The 18,191-nt window shown below is 45.7% G+C and overlaps 1 protein-coding gene across 1 annotated transcript in view; it reads left to right on the top strand.

Annotated features, from left to right (window-relative positions):
• BLVRA (biliverdin reductase A) overlaps positions 1-18,191 on the top strand; it is a 35,644-nt gene continuing 17,453 nt past the window's right edge. The window contains exon 1 of the mRNA XM_021531477.3: positions 1-120. The gene's annotated coding sequence lies outside the window, so the exon portion shown is untranslated. The remainder of the gene's footprint in view (positions 121-18,191) is intronic.

Raw genomic sequence — 18,191 nt, forward strand, 5'->3', positions numbered from 1 at the left:
GACAGTGACGGGGCGTGCGGGCGGTGATATGCCGGAGCTGCGGAGCGTTGTATAAGAAGGAGCTGCAGGGAGCGGAAGAGAATTAAAAGGGACCACTTTTCTCCTCTGTGAGCTGAAGAGGTTAGTGACTATTACTTAATCCCTGCTAGCTGTAATTAGGATTTGGAAGCAGCGCTTTCGTTTTCTGTTCCTCCCCTCCCCAGGATTGCTCGTGACACCGGCGTTTCCTCCTCGGTTGTGGAGGACTGCGGGAGTCCTGCAAGTCACGTTGTCCTGGCTGCTCCAAAGACACCCTCCACACCAGCGGGGACGGGCCACCACCTGGGGAGGGGGAAGCAGAGAGAAAGGAAAAAAGGGGAAAGCCCTTTGTTTGGAATAATGTCCAGGCTGCAGTGAAGCAGAGTACTAGCCTGTAAATGATGTGGAAGTTGGCATCTTCGAGTGGCCAGGGCACTGCATGGTGAGAGTGTTAGAGGTCATGTAAAACCTTTCCTAGAAACTGGACTTCTTTTTAAAAGTGCTGAGCTTCCTTCCAATCCTGTGAAAGTCCACTTTTACTGTAGCTATTTGATGCTGCCTTCTGAAACACCGGACCATCAAGCAGGCTGTACCTCGGTTTACTCATGTGTAAAGTGAGAATGAGAATATTTTCCCTTTGTAAAGGGACATGGTGGGGCCATGTTTCAGGCAGCTTTTGGTTGGAGAAATGTCATTATTATGGTCTCAGATATGGTATGGGATCCGTGTATATAACACACTGACTCTTAATTATGTTCTAGTCACAGCTATCACTTATCTCTAGGTAAAAAAAAAAAGAAAAAATATGCATCAAGGGCTCAATCTACCCACAGTGAAAAGACAAGCTCTGCCTTTATGTAACTCCTGACATCCTGCTGAACTTTTGTGTTGGAGCTTGTAAAAAACCCCAAATAACCAGTGTTAATTAGGGCAGCAGTTTAATGAACTGATTTTGTGTGAAACCATTTTTTTCCAATTTCTTGCATTGATTTGCCAAATTATTTTTTGTGGAATAAAGATAGTCTTTCAGCTGTTGGATCTATGGTTACAGATATGATGAACACAGAACGACATTGTGCTAAAAATCAATAACATAGTGTTTGAACATCTTTCTGTCATTTGTGTTGATAAATAAGAAAATGAAGACAAATGTGTTTCAATAATGTAAATCCAACTTGAGGTTTAATCTTCATAATATAAAGAGCATTGGGTTAGTATTTTAAATAATTTTCATCATATATAAGAAAGCCTTAGTCATACTAAAAACTGTCACAAGGGCTGCATACCACTTAGAGAGTAATTATTAATAATTAAATTATAACTAAATATTATTAATGTAATAATAATTGATAGTAAAATACAATTTCTTACTGTTGTGTCAGGAAACTTCCCTTATTCTGGAGTGCTGATTTTTCTGGACTCCTCTTCCTGGGTTTACATCCACATGGTCAAGAAACTTTTTTACTGATCTAAATCTCTCAGTTTCTTTAAAGAGTGAACTGAGTTACTGTTTGTGAAGAACTGGAGTTTAATTCAATTAAGTATGGTTTGTGCTATTCTTAAAGGACTGGCAGTGCTTATTTTGTAGAGCTAAAAAGGAGATTCAACCTTTGTTGTTTTCAACTTCTTATTCTTAGTGTCCTCATTATTTTCCCAGTTGTACTAACTGGATGTTTCAATACCCACTCCTCACCTCCCAAACCTAATGAGCCAAAAAGACCACTGCATTAAGGTCTAAGCAACTTCATGTTAAATGTCAAAGGGCAGACTTGTTCTGGGTGGTTTTCTTTTGTCATTATGAATATCTGCTGTATCTACTGACTTTGAAAACTAAGCTCAGCAGAACAGGACCGCTTTGCTCTCTGGACTAAAAATTAACTGACATTGTCAAAGCAAGTGAAGATAAATGGATAAATTAATGATCCAGTTTTCAAATTAAAATGGGAATTGTTTTCCATCTTACACTGTGGTGTCAGGACTTTAGTAAGATGCAGGACTAGAACACACATTGGCAATTTTGCTTTTCAATGATGACTCTAAAGTCACCTGAGTTTGGTCCATCTTGTAGAGGGAATATTGTACTCTGTGTTGTGCAGATTAGTTGTAGGTGCCATTTCTACTACTCTGGTCCATTGAAGCTGTCTCTGTACTGCCATCCTTGGCTAGGTAAGTAGAGTCAAGCAACAGGAGATAAAACTAAACAAAGTTGGGAAAAAACTAAAAGAGTTTGGGTGGATGTGGCAGTGGGACAATAATGCCCTGAGGAAGGAGTTCCTGTGTTTTACACAGCAGTATGGTAACATCAACATGTGCAGGATTGTGGATAACTTTAACCTCGAATTTTCAGGCAACTATAATTTTTCTGAAACTTGCAGGTAGAGCTCAGTGTGTTAACATACATTATGCTCATAGTGCACCTTATTAAGTGAGGCATTAAAAAGGTTTCTTCACTGAGCAGGGAAACAGTGGGACTTAGGAAAGAAAAACAGTCTGAAAGCCAAGACACTCTTGCAGTTTATTGCTGTAGTAAAAAAAAAAGAAACAACAAACCAAAATCAACAAAACCCCACTCTGGATAATCTATGCCCTGTTGTAACTTAGCAGAACAAAGGTTGCTGAGGAGCTGTCTCATGCCTCTGGAGCTGGCCTTGAACCTTGGCAAATGTTCTCATGCCTGTTAAAGCCAAAGTGTGGGACTTATATCTTAAAACCTTATAAAATATGTGCAACTATAATAAAAAGATAAATATACATTTGATTTGTTTCCTCTCTACTCTCTAAGGAAGAAGAGCTTTGGCTTCATGTCTAACTGAACTTTAGTGTTCCTTAGACTAATATTTGCAACTGGGAGATCTACTGTGCTAATTAGTAAACATTGCAGAAAACTCACCTGACTGGGAAAGATAATGAAATGCATTTGCTAATCCTGTTCCTCCAGATGAGTACAATCCACCACTTTAACTACATGAGTTGAACAACTAGCATAAAATAGATTTCTTTTTTTTTTTTTCCTTATCATGGCCCTATTAACCAGTTAAAAGGAGCCTGTTTGTGGCAGCTAATGTTCCTGTTATAGTAACTAACCTAAATACTAAATTAAAAGCTGCACAACACTGGCTAATAAATAAAACATAGCTCAAGAAATGTTACTGTGTTTATTAACCTTCCCTCTCAGTGAAATGTACAATGTAGGTACAAAGTAATCTTTATCATCTAGTCATTACCTCTGTTCTATGAATGAGAGGAGAGAAAAGCTGTCAGAAAGAACATGGATTATTGAATAATCCCTAAATAACAGAAATGAAGCAGTAGTACAGGATGTGAGGGGTAACTTGAGACCACAGTCATTCTAGTTAAAACGTCAGGGGTGATTCTTTGCTATGCTAGAAGTGATACAACTTTGTAACCCTTTCTGTTGCTAGGGAAAGCAGCCCTTAGTCGGTATTTACTGTCTCTTGCAGGCTGTGACATGGATTAGCAACAGACTGGTTAGTCTGTTATTTGGTGATGAACATAGAGGTCTCAGTGGTGGCTTGCTCGTACTTGTTTTTGGAGCAATTAGCTGATTTTTCTCAGCACAATTGTGTGCAGCTGGAATTGAGATCAGCATGTTGATGGAGATCTCTCTGTGCTTAGTGTTTGGTCTTGGTGACAGAAGATACAAATGTATGAAGGATTGTGGGGCATGGGTTGTGGATTGCTTGTTTATTTTGGTATTGTTTTTGGCATTAAACCAGATTCATAACATTTGAGTGGAGATGGCAGATGAATTCCTGGTTTTTGTCTTTCTCTAAAGCTTTGATTCTTTAGTGACAAAATTCTGTGTAGGACTCAGATACTCAGATTGGAATGTCATAAGGAGGAATTCTGTACTGTTGATAATTCACTGTTAAGTGATGAGGCTATAAAGCAGAGTGGTACACTTCTGACATTGGAGGTCATCATGGGTTTTGTCTACTTTCATTCTTGTTCAGTGTAAGACAGAGGTAGGCCTGTTTTGGTAAGTATGGAGTACTTGGATTTGCAGTCCTGGAGTGCTGTATCTGTTAAAAACAGTCCTGAGGCATCCGAGATGTCTCATGTTTGTCATCCAAAAGTCAGGATAACTAATCCCAGCAGTTTTGTTTGCCATAGGAAATGTGGTTTTCATTTGGATTTTTTTTAAGTCTATTTTACATTTACTTACTTGCTTAGATAAGTGAAATGGCTATCCATGCATTTAGCCCAGTATTTGCAAATTAAAATGTACTGCCTGTTCTTATATGCCTGTCATCTGAAATGAGACCTTAAGGTTGAGGGGTCTTGAATAAATATTTTCAAAATAAATAGGTGATTTGCCTGACTCTACTTACTGTTTAAAAATAATAATCTTCTGTGATGTATTTCCAACCCGGTCCTTGTCCTGGTGACAGCCTGACCTAGTAATATTCACAATAGAGATACAATAGCGATACAATGAAGACATAGCAAAAGAACCATAAAAATAGCTGTATTATATGGTAATATAAAGGGGGCTTAAAGTGACTGGGCCTTTGTTTTAGTGTAGATAAGAGCTTCTTTTCTCCTCTTGCCTTGCAAACAGGGGATATGGCCATATAATTCTCTAGACTGCTCTGAGGCCAGTTTTTCTGATAAGGCTTCATCAGAAAGGATTCTTCTTTCAGGAACACAGCCTTAATTCCCTGGTATCTTTGAAAAAGGCAGAATTTTGCACCAGGGAAGTGTATGAGGCATCTTTATTCCTTTTTTTTTTTTGTTTTGTTTTGTTTTGTGGTTTTTTGTTTTCTTTTTTGTTTGGTTGGTTTTTTGGGTTTTTGTTTGTTTGTTGTTTTTTTTTTTTGTTTTTGTGTTCACATACTCAGGCAGAGAGAGCACCTTTCAGAAACAACTGCTGTTCTGCTGCATGGTACCCATGCCTGTTGCTTGGGATAGCCAGACCTTCCCACCATCAAATGGCCTATAATATCAGAAACAAAATCTTTCTGTCTTTAAGCACAGGAGGGAAAGTCCTCCTGTCATAGGTGCTCTTAAGTTATCAACTCCTAAGGAAGCATGATGGTGTGGATAACTCCAGAGTTGAAGTTACTTTTGGTTAAATGACTACTAAATGAGATACCAACTCCTCATCTTTTGCCCATACAAAATGATCTCATACAGCCATACTGGCAATGGCCTTTTTCATCATGAGAACCATTAGGAACAGGAAGAACTGATGAAGTTGCCAAGTCACTCTCCATCATATTTGGAATGTCATGGCAATCAGTTGAAGGCCCCAGCGACTGGAAAAAGGGAAACATCACACTCATAGCAGCGAGGTTGGACTAGATGATCTTTAAAGGTTCCTTTCAAACCAATCCATTCTGCTGTTCTAAGAAAAAGAACTGCAAAGTACATTCCTTTCCTACGTGCTCCTGATTATTATTTTTATTATCCGGCTCTGACATGATCTTAGTTTTGCTTATATGCCTGTCTGGAATAAACTTTCCTATTCCAGACTGCAAAACAAATCCATCAGGAGGAAAAGCCATCCAGTCTTAAAGCAAGTGTAGTCAAATGGCTTGTGATTTTTAAGTTTGACTCAAGCTGTTATTTGGCCACACTATTACATTCTTTGTTCAATTCAGTTTGATCCTAAACAAAACCAGTGGATCTGAGGATGGATTATTGCAGACATTTGTCATTCACATTTTCTGAGCTGCTGAGGCTCTGCTTCTGCCTTTGTGTTCTCAAGTTTGACCATGGGAGGGAAGAACAGAGATTTAGTATCTAATGTCTAAGATGGGCATCTATAAAACAGCAGCAGCTTACAGATGCCCACCTGTATGTTTGTGTTTATTATATTAATGTAAGGTGTTTTCCATTTCTAATGATAAATAAAGAAATTTTCTGTTTAAAGCTATTTTTGTGGAGGGGCCACAGTCATGCCTGAGATGGCTTAAATAATAAATATTAGAGCTCACAGCCTTCTTTCCCGGAACCTCAAGATGCTTTCTTGAGTTTAATTAGCAGTAGGTAAGAAGAAGGGATTTAGATGGACATTTTAAAAAGGAGCTAGGCTGAATAAACAGGAACAGGGTTCCTGTGACATTTTAGAATTGCATTTATGTTAATATTGGTGGCACAGGATGGGGGTAGTTCAGTAAAGCCACTCTTCAGAACTCAGTGGCCTTTTTGGCTGTTTAAAGGAATGGTGCAGTTAAGGACATGAACTTGAGGTGGGGACAAAGCTCTTCTCTTACAAGAGTAACTGTTGAATCATTTCACCAGAATATTGCAGAAAAAATGGGGTGGATACAATCTAGTAAAATCAGGGAATAAGAGAGAAATGTTTGCATTATGTTTCAAATGGAAGCATTCATTCCTGGAAATCTTCTACTTCCAGGATCCAGGTATTTTTCTGCCTCTTTTAAAAGGTATATTTTCCTCTTCCAGTGCCCAGACTATTGTCTGCTGATGAACCTTTGCAAGAGCTGTTTTAGTTATTTCAAAATAAGGTATTTGTGTGCTTGATAAAACTGCCTGCGATAGGATATTATCCATTTTATAACAACCACAGTTGTTCTAAATAAAGTAATAGTCCACATTGATTTGGCAGAGGAAAGAAGAGTGATACTGTATTCTCTTATCCCAGTTGCATGGCCATGCTGGTTCTGAGTAAGTTGTGTATTTAAAATACTCCTCTGAACAGACAGCTTCACTAAAACCTTCTAGCTCACATCTTTGAAGGCAGACTGCAAGGAAATAAAGAAGGCAGGGATGGTGTTTAAGTCTATTACCAACTTATAGTTATTTTTACACAGATTTTTTGGAGAGGGTGTTTGAAGTTGCCAGCAGCTTCACTGGTCCCAAACTGATGAGATTTAACAAAGTATGTAGAAGCTAAGATGCCATTAATATCCTGGCACAATTCATCCTGTATCCTTCTTCGGCTAGTGGCACTGTGTGAACTCAATCATTGAGTTGATTTATAATTTGAATTTTGTATTCATTGCACATTCACGTTCAGAAGCTGAAATAAACATTCATCTTTTTAGACATGTTTTAAATATAGGTAGCTTTTGAGTGGCTTTAGCCAAGTAGAAGCTTCTACTTTGCTTGAAGTTGGACCAATTTGTTGACAGTTTTTTGGGGTCCTTTTTGAGACTTTATGCAACAATCACTCTGGTGATAGTTAATCTGTAAAGAGGCAGACAGTTGTAAATGGGAACCAATTTATAGGTCATTCTTTTGCTTGTTTATTAACCCTGATCCTGAGTATGTAAATTTCTACCTTGGCATGCTTGAAGGTTCAGGTTTTGGCATGCTCAGAGTTGACCGACTGTACAATCAAATCAGAACTAGCAGTGTTTTAGCCATCATCTTGGTATATAAGACTACATCTCCTCTTTCAGGAATTGCAGGGTTTGATGTGGATAAACCTAGGAATTGGGAGATGCGGGGTTTGCTTATGCATTGTATTCAGTTATATACAAATAAATCCTTGTTCTTCCAAAAACACATTGAATGAACTCTAATGTGCAGCTGCAGTACTGTGGGAAATATGCTTTTAGAGGTTTTCTGTAACCTTCATGATGTTTTTTGTTTGTGTGGTTGTTTTGTTTTGTTTTGTTTACATTTTTATCAGGTTTTCGGTAATATACCAAATACCCCCTCTGGTGGCTGATAACCTCGGAAAAGGTGTTTGCTTTCTTAGGACAATTTTAACAGATGAGTAGCACTTTGCAATTATTTCACTGCTAAAGTACATTGAATTGCAGACTATTAATGAGAGAGAGGCTGGCCTTTGTGATTCTTAAGTGTTGTGTTGCCCACTAAGATGAAAAATACTGAGGTCAAAAGTCAGAAGGGAGTAGCTGCAGTTGTTACTCTTCATTCAAAACCTCTGGTTTTTCCTGCTCTCAAGAAATTTATGACATTGATAGATTTCCAAAATGTAATGGGAATGGACAGCAACCATTGCATTTTGTAGGCCCTACTGAGTGGTAGATTGATAAAATGACAGAGGTGATAGAGCATAATTTTTAAGATTACAACTTTGCGCAAAAGTTTTATAAAATGACAGAGGTGATAGAGCATAATTTTTAAGATTACAACTTTGTGCAAAAGTTTATCTATTTCCTAAGTTATCTCTATTTAGTTATTAATGAAAAACAATTTTATATCACTCAACTTATTTTAGAAGGGTGAACACTTCTTTTTTTTTCTGGGATAAAGCTGACAAAAGTACTTGTCTGATTACCTAAATTCTGTGTGTATATTGTTTTCTTTGAAGAGAGTATGAGGCAGGCCTTCAAGTGATATGAGTTGCTGTCATGCTAGCAATGCAGGCAGAGGATTTCATCAGCCATGGTAAGCAGTGTCTTTATAGTGACTGCAGTGTGTAGTAGGAGTGCTTTATTCATTTGGGGAATTCTCAAAATAGATCAGCCTGGTAGAGATCTGGGATGCAGTGACCTTTAGTGGACCGGAAGATAAGTATCATCTATTGGGTTGAGTCTGTAATGATATTAAAAGAACCTACTCGTAGCTGGATATGTGTTTTGTTCTTGTGCATACTAATATTACAGTCAACAGCAAGAGATCTTTCTTAATGGGCTTGTAGGAGTATTCTCATTGAGATCAATGGGATTACTTGCGACTAAAGCTAGGCAAGCATATAATTCCCTTTAGGATTTGGGTTTCAGATTAATTTAAGAACAAGAGAAGGAAAAGAAGAAACCTATAGTTTTGTTGTTTGTTGTAGGGCATTGTTTTATATAGATATTTCAGTACAAACTTTAGTGCGGCTTCTGGGTCTCTGACTACTCTGCTTGTCAGAGAGCCGAGTCCTCGAAAGCCGGATAGCGTAATGAAATCTTCCTCTATGAAGGCGGGACGGCACACAGGCGGCTTTATTTCCAGGAGCGTTTATTGAGGAACAGCAATTCAGGGAGCGAAGGGAAAACAACCACTCCGGGAGGGAGCTCGCTCTGAGAGCGTCGAACAGGGGGCGGAATCGGGATTATAACTGGGACAAGAGAGGGAGGGTCCAGGCATGAAGCGTTCAGTGAGGGAAGGCTTCGGGGGCAGAGTCAGGGTCGAGTGGCAGGGTTATAACCAATGAGGGTAAAGGGAAAGAGCGGTTTCAGGGAAGGAACCAATGGAGGTATAAAGAACAAAGAATTTTCTAGCACCAAGGGATGACAGACATACTGATTGATAACAGGGGAGGCAGGGAACTACACACCTGTCACCTCCCAGGGTAATTCGGGGGGACAGTTTCCCAAGTCCCCTCCCACATCTCCCCCGTTCTTGTTAATTAAATAAATATTTGCCAAAGTCTTGGTAAGCGTCTTTTTGAAGATGGTTAAGGCAACTGAAATGAGAAGGACAATTATGAAAATCCAAAAGAGTCCTTTTAAAATGGAGGCTGCCCACCCGGGAATGCCCCACTGCATCAATAGTTTGTGGACGGGGTCCACAGCCGAAGTTTCCGTTTTGATGTCCTGTACTTCGGTCCGGATCCGCTGGATGTTGGCTTGGATGGAAGTGCTCCGTGATGTTAAATTGAAGCAACACAATCCTTCAAAGTCCTTGCAGCTGTGGCCATGGGCGAGCAGCAGGAAATCAATAGCCGCTCTGTTTTGTAATGTGGCTTGCCTGGTGGTTTGCTGGTCTGCCAGAAGATCGGAGAGGGCGGCAGACGAGGCGTTGGCATGCTTACTTATCCAACACTCCAGGTGAGAAAGCTCACCGAGGGCCTTAGCTGCTGCATACCATGGTAAAAAGATGGATACAGCGACCCTCTTTGTTTTTCCCCAATCGTAAATTTCGGAGTCACAATTTTCGTCGAATTGAGCATATGATCTTTTGGTGCGTGCCAATTGTCTTTCTTTTTTCCAATCTAGAATTTGAGTTCTGTTTGGAGTGAGGGTAGCAAGCTTGCCAAGGCTGCATGGGCCTCCCTGGAGCCGAGATGGAATTCCCGACCATACTCTGTCCCCACAGATAAGAAACATCCCCCTGGGCAATGTCTTGGGATGAGTGGATGAAACTGAAATCACCTGGCTAGTATAATTGCACCAGGTTTGGCTGTTATATTTTTTACTGATAGGTGTTACATCTTTCCGGTATGTGTTTTTGGCCAAGTCAATTCCGTGCCAATTTTGACTTGGCCTCCTATAATAGAATTTGACACAATATCTAGCTGTGGAGGACCCCAGTAAGTCCAATTCTTGGGGTTCCTCTTTGCTGTTGGGCAAAATTTTGGTCCACTCATCCCAAGTATCGACCGGGTTAGGCCTCCTACCCGTGGTTCGGAGCAGGTCGGAATTGGATACCGGCCAATCATCAGCTACCAAGGGGACCCCCACCAGGCAAGTGGACAGGGGATTGTCCACGTTGCCCATGGCCAGACATAGGTTATCCTGCTGCAAGGACTTTGCCAGCGTGATCCAGACGTTTTCTTTCGGCTGTGGTACCACCCAGCCATCTGCTACATGCAGCCACAGGAGGATGGAAAGCGTGGCTGCAACCAGCTGGGCGCAGTGGGACATCTTCTGTTGTTCCTTTTGGGTGAATGATGTTCTGGCAGCCATCCTAGTACTAAAATTAAACAAAACAATATTACCAACATACATTTGGTTCCCTCCCCTCCCCCAGCTCCCCCTTTTGGGTTAAAATAAAAATAAATTTCAGGACGGAGGGGTAAAGGGATGACGGGTTAGGTATGAGGGTAGAGGGAACGGCACAGGAGGGGATGGGGTGGCGGAAGTTGTTAAGTCTTGCAGAGGTAGGTATGTCCTTGTGATGAGGACCCGGGAGACGATGTTGGGTGGTCTTCCGGTCCTCTTCTTTTTTCTCCGTCGCCACGCCACTGCATTATCTGGTGGTGATTGTGATGGGGTCGCTGGGTTGCTCCTCGCTGGGGGGTCCGTGGTAGTGCTCTCCAGGTACGGTTTGACGTATTTTCCAGGAATCCATTTGGGACCCTGGGCTGTGGAAACACAAGCGTACCCTCTCCCCCACGTTATCAGAGGGTACGGCCCTGAGATGATTTTTGATTCTGGGTCTCTGATGAGGACTGGCGGACGCTCTTTCAAAACTGCCCTGGTGTTATTGCAAAAGTGTCTGAGTGCAGGGGGATTCGGCTCCCGGTCAGAACAATTTAAGAAATTAAGAACATAAAGTGCCTTGCATAATCTTTCAACTGGTGTCATGGCCAGAGCCGAATCGTGTTGTTGTTCTAGCAGCCTTTTTAACTCTTTGTGGGAGCGTTCCACTATTGCCTGTCCTGTGGGGTTATGGGGAATGCCGGTGGAATGGGCAATTCCCCATTGTTGTAGAAATTGTGCGAATTTTGTCGAGGTGAATCCAGGCCCATTGTCCGTTTTGATGGCTTTTGGGACTCCTAATGTGGCAAATGCCATGAATAGATGTTTGATGATATCTTTTGTTTTCTCACCAGTGTGGAGTGACGCGAACACGGCCCCAGAAAATGTGTCTATGGACACATGCAGGTATTTCAGGCGGCCAAAAGGATTATAGTGAGTGATGTCTGTTTGCCACAGCTCCAATGCTGCCAACCCTCGGGGGTTTATCCCCGTTGGCAGCGGTGGAAGGGCGAAGGACTGACAGCTTGGGCATGTGGCTAGTATGGCTTTGGCTTGTTCTTTTGATATTTTAAATTGTCGGGCAAGGGCAGGTGCATTTTGATGGAAAAACGCATGGCTGAGCCTTGCCTGTGCAAAGATGTCTGGTAAGGTTAATGAAAGTGCAGGTGCAGAGTAATGAGATGTCATTGCAAGGAGGTCGGCCATCCGGTTCCCCTCTGCAATAGCTCCTGGCAGGTCTGTGTGAGCCCGGACGTGCATAATATAATAGAGTTGCTCTCGGTGGGAGATCAGCCAGATTAATTCTGTGAGCAAATCGAATAACTGTTTGTTTTGAACTTCTTTGAGCAGGGCGTGTTCTGCCCGTTCTGCTACCCCGGCAACATAAGTCGAATCTGTTACCAGATTGAAAGGTTGCTGAAATTTTTTGAATGCTCTCACGACCGCAGCAAGTTCTGCGATCTGGGGGGAACCCTCAACCAGTTGGATGTCAGACTCCCACTTCTGACTCTCCGGGTCCTTCCAAGTGATCACCGATTTGTGGGATTTTCCCGACCCATCGGTGAACACCGTGAGAGCACCTTTAATAGGTGTTTTATTTTTGAATGACTTTGGGGCCAAATATAACGTGTCTTTGAATATTTTATGTTTAGGGTAATGAATGGAAATCTGTCCAGGGTAACTGTCTAAAGCAATTTGCAAACTTTCGTTTGTCTGAAGCAGGGATTCCAATTGTTCCAAATTAAGAGGTAGGTAAATGCACGCCGGGTCACACCCTGCGAGGGTCCGGAGGCGTTGTCTGGCCTTTATTATTATTCTAGCCATCAACTCTGCAGGAGTTGAAATAGTTTTCGCTGGCTGGTGCGGGAGAAACAGCCACTCAATGATAAGGAGTGGGTCCTTCCGCCCAGCGTCCCATTGAAAAAGCAGACCATGGAAGTTTGGGCACTTACCCAGTATGGCAAGGGTGACGGGAAGGAGCCGATCCACACGGTGGGCCTGACGGGATCGTATGGCCTCAGCGACTCTCTCCAGGGCTCCTTTGGCGGCAGGTGTTAGCTCGCGAGGGGAAGCTAGGTCGCCATCTCCTCGTAGCAGGTTGAAGAGCGGCGCCAGCTCCTCCGTGGTGAGTCCCAGGAGAGGTCGGATCCACGTGATGGTACCGCAGATCTGCTGGAGATCCCGCAGGGTCCGTGGGTCGTCTTTGACGGTGACAGATTGGGGCGCGACAGTCCTTCCCGTAATGTGAAAGCCCAAATACTTCCATGGCGCTGACAGCTGGATCTTTTCTTCAGCAATTTCAAACCCTGCAGCTTTAATGGCCTTAACAGTTTTGGAAAGTGTGATCTGCAGATAAGCTTGTGTTTCAGCGCAGATCAAGACATCATCCATATAATGCAGGATGATCGCTTCAGGGAACAGCTTCCTGATCGGCGAAAGCACCTGGGCCACAAAAGTTTGGCAGAGCACCGGAGAATTTTTCATTCCCTGGGGCAAAGTGGCCCATTGGTACCTCTTATAAGGCTCCGCCCTATTGATGGAAGGGACGGAGAACGCGAATCTGGGGGCATCTCCGGGATACAATGGGATGTTGAAAAAACAGTCCTTGATGTCAATGACTGCGAGCTGCCAATCCCGGGGAAGCATGGAGGGTGAGGGAAGGCCAGGCTGCAGGGGGCCCATGTCCTCGATTACCTCATTGACCCTGCGCAGGTCTTGGAGCAGGCGCCATTTGTCTTTGCCAGGTTTTTTAATAACAAAGACAGGAGTGTTCCAGGGGCTGGTGGAGGGTATTAAATGCCCCAGGCGGACCTGCTCCTCTACTAATTCATGGAGCGCTTTTAATTTCTCCTCCACAAGGGGCCACTGGTCCACCCACACTGGAACATCGGTCTTCCAATTCAGCGGTGGGGAGGTGCGCTCCGCAGTGGCCCATACTAAAAATCCCATGCAGGGCTAGGGATATCGAGGCGGGCACCCCATTGGGACAAAACGTCCCTGCCTAATAACATGATGTTAGATGAAACAACAAAAGGCCGAATGGTGGCAATCTGTCCCTCAGGGCCCTCCACACTTACCAGGTGTTTGCTGCGCATGGAGTTGACAGCTCCTCCCACTCCGGAGATTGTGCCACAAGGGGGCACCAACTCCCAGTCGCGGGGCCACTTTGACCGGGGTATGATGGTGACGTCTGCTCCGGTGTCTGCCATCAGGTCCAGTTTGATGGACTTTCCCTGAAGCGATAAAACAGTCTCAATCATTGGTCTGGATTTGCAAACATTTTGTGTGAGGAAGACAAAATTGTCTTCCCCGGAGTCATGTCCAGCGAAATAGTCCTGTGCTGGTGGATCGGTGAGGTCGGCCACGTCGAGGAGGTACATGGCAGCGAAGGGGAGCCCCTTGGTGATGGTGCAAGGTGGTTGATGGCAGACGACTGAGACGGTGACCTCGGACCCCGGCTGAAAACACACCACTTCAGGAACGACGGTAACACGGTCTGGTGTGAGCCTGCAATCTCCGAGTATTAACACTGTTACCTCACAATTACGGTAAGGGGGTTCCAGGAACCCAGCGGGAACTCTCACCAGGTCCTCATCCTGGAGAGTCACAGTGATGGAGCTTTTGAGGACCCGGTGAGTGTCTGAATCTAGGTTGCGGATTCTACGCAAGAGGCGGAGCCCGTCGTCGTGGCTCCGCCAACCCTCCGGAACTGTCCGCTGGGCCACCGGTCCTCCCGGATGGTGGGGAGGCCTGGGCGCTGTGAGGGGCCACTTGTTGTCCTTGCGCGGCCCCTCCCCGCGCTCCGCGACCCGTTTCCCGCCTGCTGATGGTAGGGCATCGGGTTCCTGGGTATTGGTCTTGGGGAGGGTGTGTACGAGTAGTGTGGTTGCTCCGGGGGCCAGTATGGGCAGTTGGCTTGTATGTGGCCCATCTGGCCACACCCGAAGCACCGGATGGTGTTCATCGTCAACATTGCCTCCCCAATCCCCTTACTTACTGCAAGGGCGACAGTGGTCTCGGTGGAGGCGGCTTTCGTGCAGGCCTCCACCATCTGTGCGATGGTGGGTTCGGGGTCCTGAGGTAAAGTCCTTAATATCTTCTTTGTCTCGGCTGTCGCGTTGGTCATGGCCATCTTTCTCAGGAGCTCTTCCCTCGCTGCAGGATGGTCTATCTGCCGGTCGATGGCCTCCCTCAGCTGGTCCACGAATTTTATGAAAGATTCCTCTGGGCCCTGGGTAATAGCTGAAAAGTTCTGGAGCGGGGTTTTCCCATCGGGGATTTTTAACAGTGCCACTCGGCCAGCCTCCTTGATGTCATCTAGGACCTCCGTGGGTAACAGTATTTGGTCCTCTGGCTGGCTGAACTCCCCCTCCCCTGCCAGGGCTTCTATGGCTTCCTCTCCCTCTCCAATTGCCTCTGCTAAATTGTGTTTTTTCAGAAGAGGCTTGAGGAGCTTTCTCCATTGAATGTCCCACAATAAAAGCTCGGTGGGAGTGAGCAGGGACTTGGCAATATATTTAACGTCATGCTGGACCAATGTATGGCCCGAGAAAGTGAGGTCCAATACATTCTTAAAGAAAGGAGAGTCTCGACCATAGTCTTTGGCAGCCTTCCTCAGTTCTTTAATCTCCACATATGGGAGTTGCTCCCAGTGTGGCCGCTGCCCCCTGGTCCTCACCACAGGTGCTGCGAACGGCCCCAGATCTTTTGCGAATTCCAAATCCCCATCCTTAATTGCCTCTGCCCTGATCCGGGCCCACCCACCTCCCGGCCTAGGTGTGGGCCGGGGGCTGTCGCTGTCCTCATCCTCATCGGAGGATGAGGCAGGACGGGCAAGGGCTCGGACCTTCCCCTTGGCCGGTGGGCTTCGGTGGCATGAAGCCCGGCAGGCCAAGATGGCCTGCTTCCGGCCAGGCCGACTTCCGGTTCCGGTGGCGTGGGAACCAGAAGAGGCCTGAGGGGCGGCGTGGCCAGGCTCACCCACCGGGGTGTGGCCTTCCGGCAGGGGGTTCCCTCCCACCGGGGCGTGGCCTTCCTGCAGGCCGGTCCCTCCCGCCGGGGGCCCACCCAGGGGTGTGGCCATGGGGGCTGGAGGGGCGGGTCCCGACGACGTAACAATCGACGCGGTGGTAGGGGCGGGACCCGACGCAGGGGCGGCACTCGACGGGGGTGGAACCTGAGGGGGACTGGCAGGGGCCCGAAGGGAGTAAGGAGGTGGAGAGGAGGCGCCATTTTGTCCCTCGGTGGCGGGCTGCTCGGCCATGTGGCCGGCGCCATTTTGTGAGGTGTGGTGACAGAGATCAGGAATCGAATAACATGGTTTTAAACTGGGTACAGGGGTTTGAGGGCTTTGGGGAGAGGAAAGACTCGCACTGGGATGGCCAGTCCCAGGACGAGGAGAGGACAGAGTGGGGCGGGGAGCAGCAGGGAGACGGTGGCAGCCCTGTGCCTGGTTATGGCAGGGTCTGCTGCCCGACCCACCCTTAGGGGAAACCGGGTTAGGAGTGGGGGGGGCGGGATGAGGGTTAGGAGAACCGGGGACCCAACTCTCACCCTTTTGTTTAAATAAAGTGTAAATAGAATGAAAAAGTGGAAAAAAATGCCCCACAGAAAAATTCCCCTTTACTTGTAATGCGTATAACAGTTTCCCAATATTTCCCCAGAAAATAAGAGAAGAAAAATCATCCCTGGAGGTGTCAGGGAAGTTATCGAAAATAAGATTAACAAAAGCCTTAAGGTCCCTCTTTTTAAAAGAAATGTTACCCAAAACAAGGGAGGATTTAACGTGGAGGTAAAAATCCCGCCGGGCAGGAGACAAGCGGTTGCCCATTCTCACTGCAGAAAAAAGGAAATCCCCAAAGAGACAAAGCGAGAAACGAAAAGGAAAAGAGACAGGGTCGGGTGCCAGACAGGGCACCAGGAACTCACCACAAAAAGACCGCTGTCAAAACGAAAAAGCCTCTGAGGGGGAGAGGAAGCGCTGCAGGTCTCGTCCCGTTCGGAGTCTGCTCCCAAACTCGAAGTCGAACCAGGACGAGGTGTCTGCAGCCCGCGAGGTAGGCGATCTTCTTCAACGAAGAGCAGCCGCTCGTGGAACTGGCGGCGAACGGCGCTTTTCGTCCTCGGGCAGCCGGATCACAGAGCCGATGCAGCCGAGGAGACGCTCTGCGGCTGACTCCTGAGAGGGGCCAGTCTGTTCGGGCGCCAGTTGCGGCTTCTGGGTCTCTGACTACTCTGCTTGTCAGAGAGCCGAGTCCTCGAAAGCCGGATAGCGTAATGAAATCTTCCTCTATGAAGGCGGGACGGCTCACAGGCGGCTTTTTTCCAGGAGCGTTTATTGAGGAACAGCAATTCAGGGAGCGAAGGGAAAACAACCACTCCGGGAGGGAGCTCGCTCTGAGAGCGTCGAACAGGGGGCGGAATCGGGATTATAACTGGGACAAGAGAGGGAGGGTCCAGGCATGAAGCGTTCAGTGAGGGAAGGCTTCGGGGGCAGAGTCAGGGTCGAGTGGCAGGGTTATAACCAATGAGGGTAAAGGGAAAGAGCGGTTTCAGGGAAGGAACCAATGGAGGTATAAAGAACAAAGAATTTTCTAGCACCAAGGGATGACAGACATACTGATTGATAACAGGGGAGGCAGGGAACTACACACCTGTCACCTCCCAGGGTAATTCGGGGGGACAGTTTCCCAAGTCCCCTCCCACACTTTAGTTATAGTTATATTTTCTAAATGTCTGATCTGTGTGGGATTTCCTGTCATGATGAAGAGAGGTTGTAATAATACCTACTTCTCACTTTGCACTTATTGTCAGGAGGTCTGAGAGTGCTTTACAGAAGAGATTCCCACTGTTCTGGAACTGGGGACTGATAGGGAAATGGGGTATGATTTGCTTGCCTTGGGTCAACCAGTGAACTCTGTGAGAAAGTAAGAATACAGCCTGGAAATACAGCTTTCCTGCTTCTGCCCAGCCCAGCTCTACATTCTTTCAGCCCTCTGAAGAAGAGCAAGCTTGTAGAAAGGACTGCAGTAATTGGCAGGCAAATGCAGGGGCAGATGTGGTGAGAAAATATTGCAGAACATTTTTTTGTATTTGCTTACCATCACTTTCAGTTGTGTTATAGAAAAAGGTTGGAAGCCTTTATGCAGTTTATCTGCAAAGCACTTGTCTGTAGTGCTCAGTTGCAGCCACAGGATAGAGGTTTCCCGGCTGGCACACTCCCAGTGACCAGAGAGCAGCACCAGAGTGGCTGCCCCCAGATCTCTTCCGAGACCTCTTGTAGGGTGGCAATGCTCACGGGGAGTTGCAGCTCCCTGCAGCAAGCTGTGGCGTGTGTGACACAGCTACCGAGCAATGCTACCAGCCAAGGCAAAGGAACAGAGAGGAGCCCCTTGTATGAGTTCCAAGGCAGTTTATTACCAAGGAGGGGTCAAGGACAAGTAGGCACAGGACTGAGGGTTGCAGCATCTTTAAAGAGGGGAGGGTATGAGGCATGGAAACAACTGTTACCCAATAGGGAAGCTTTAGGGGAGGAGAACACAATTGGGGTAATCCAATGAAGGCAGCACAGGGGAGGGAGCA

The sequence above is a fragment of the Lonchura striata genome, chromosome 1 (genome assembly GCF_046129695.1).
Source record: "Lonchura striata isolate bLonStr1 chromosome 1, bLonStr1.mat, whole genome shotgun sequence".
NCBI lineage: Eukaryota > Metazoa > Chordata > Aves > Passeriformes > Estrildidae > Lonchura > Lonchura striata.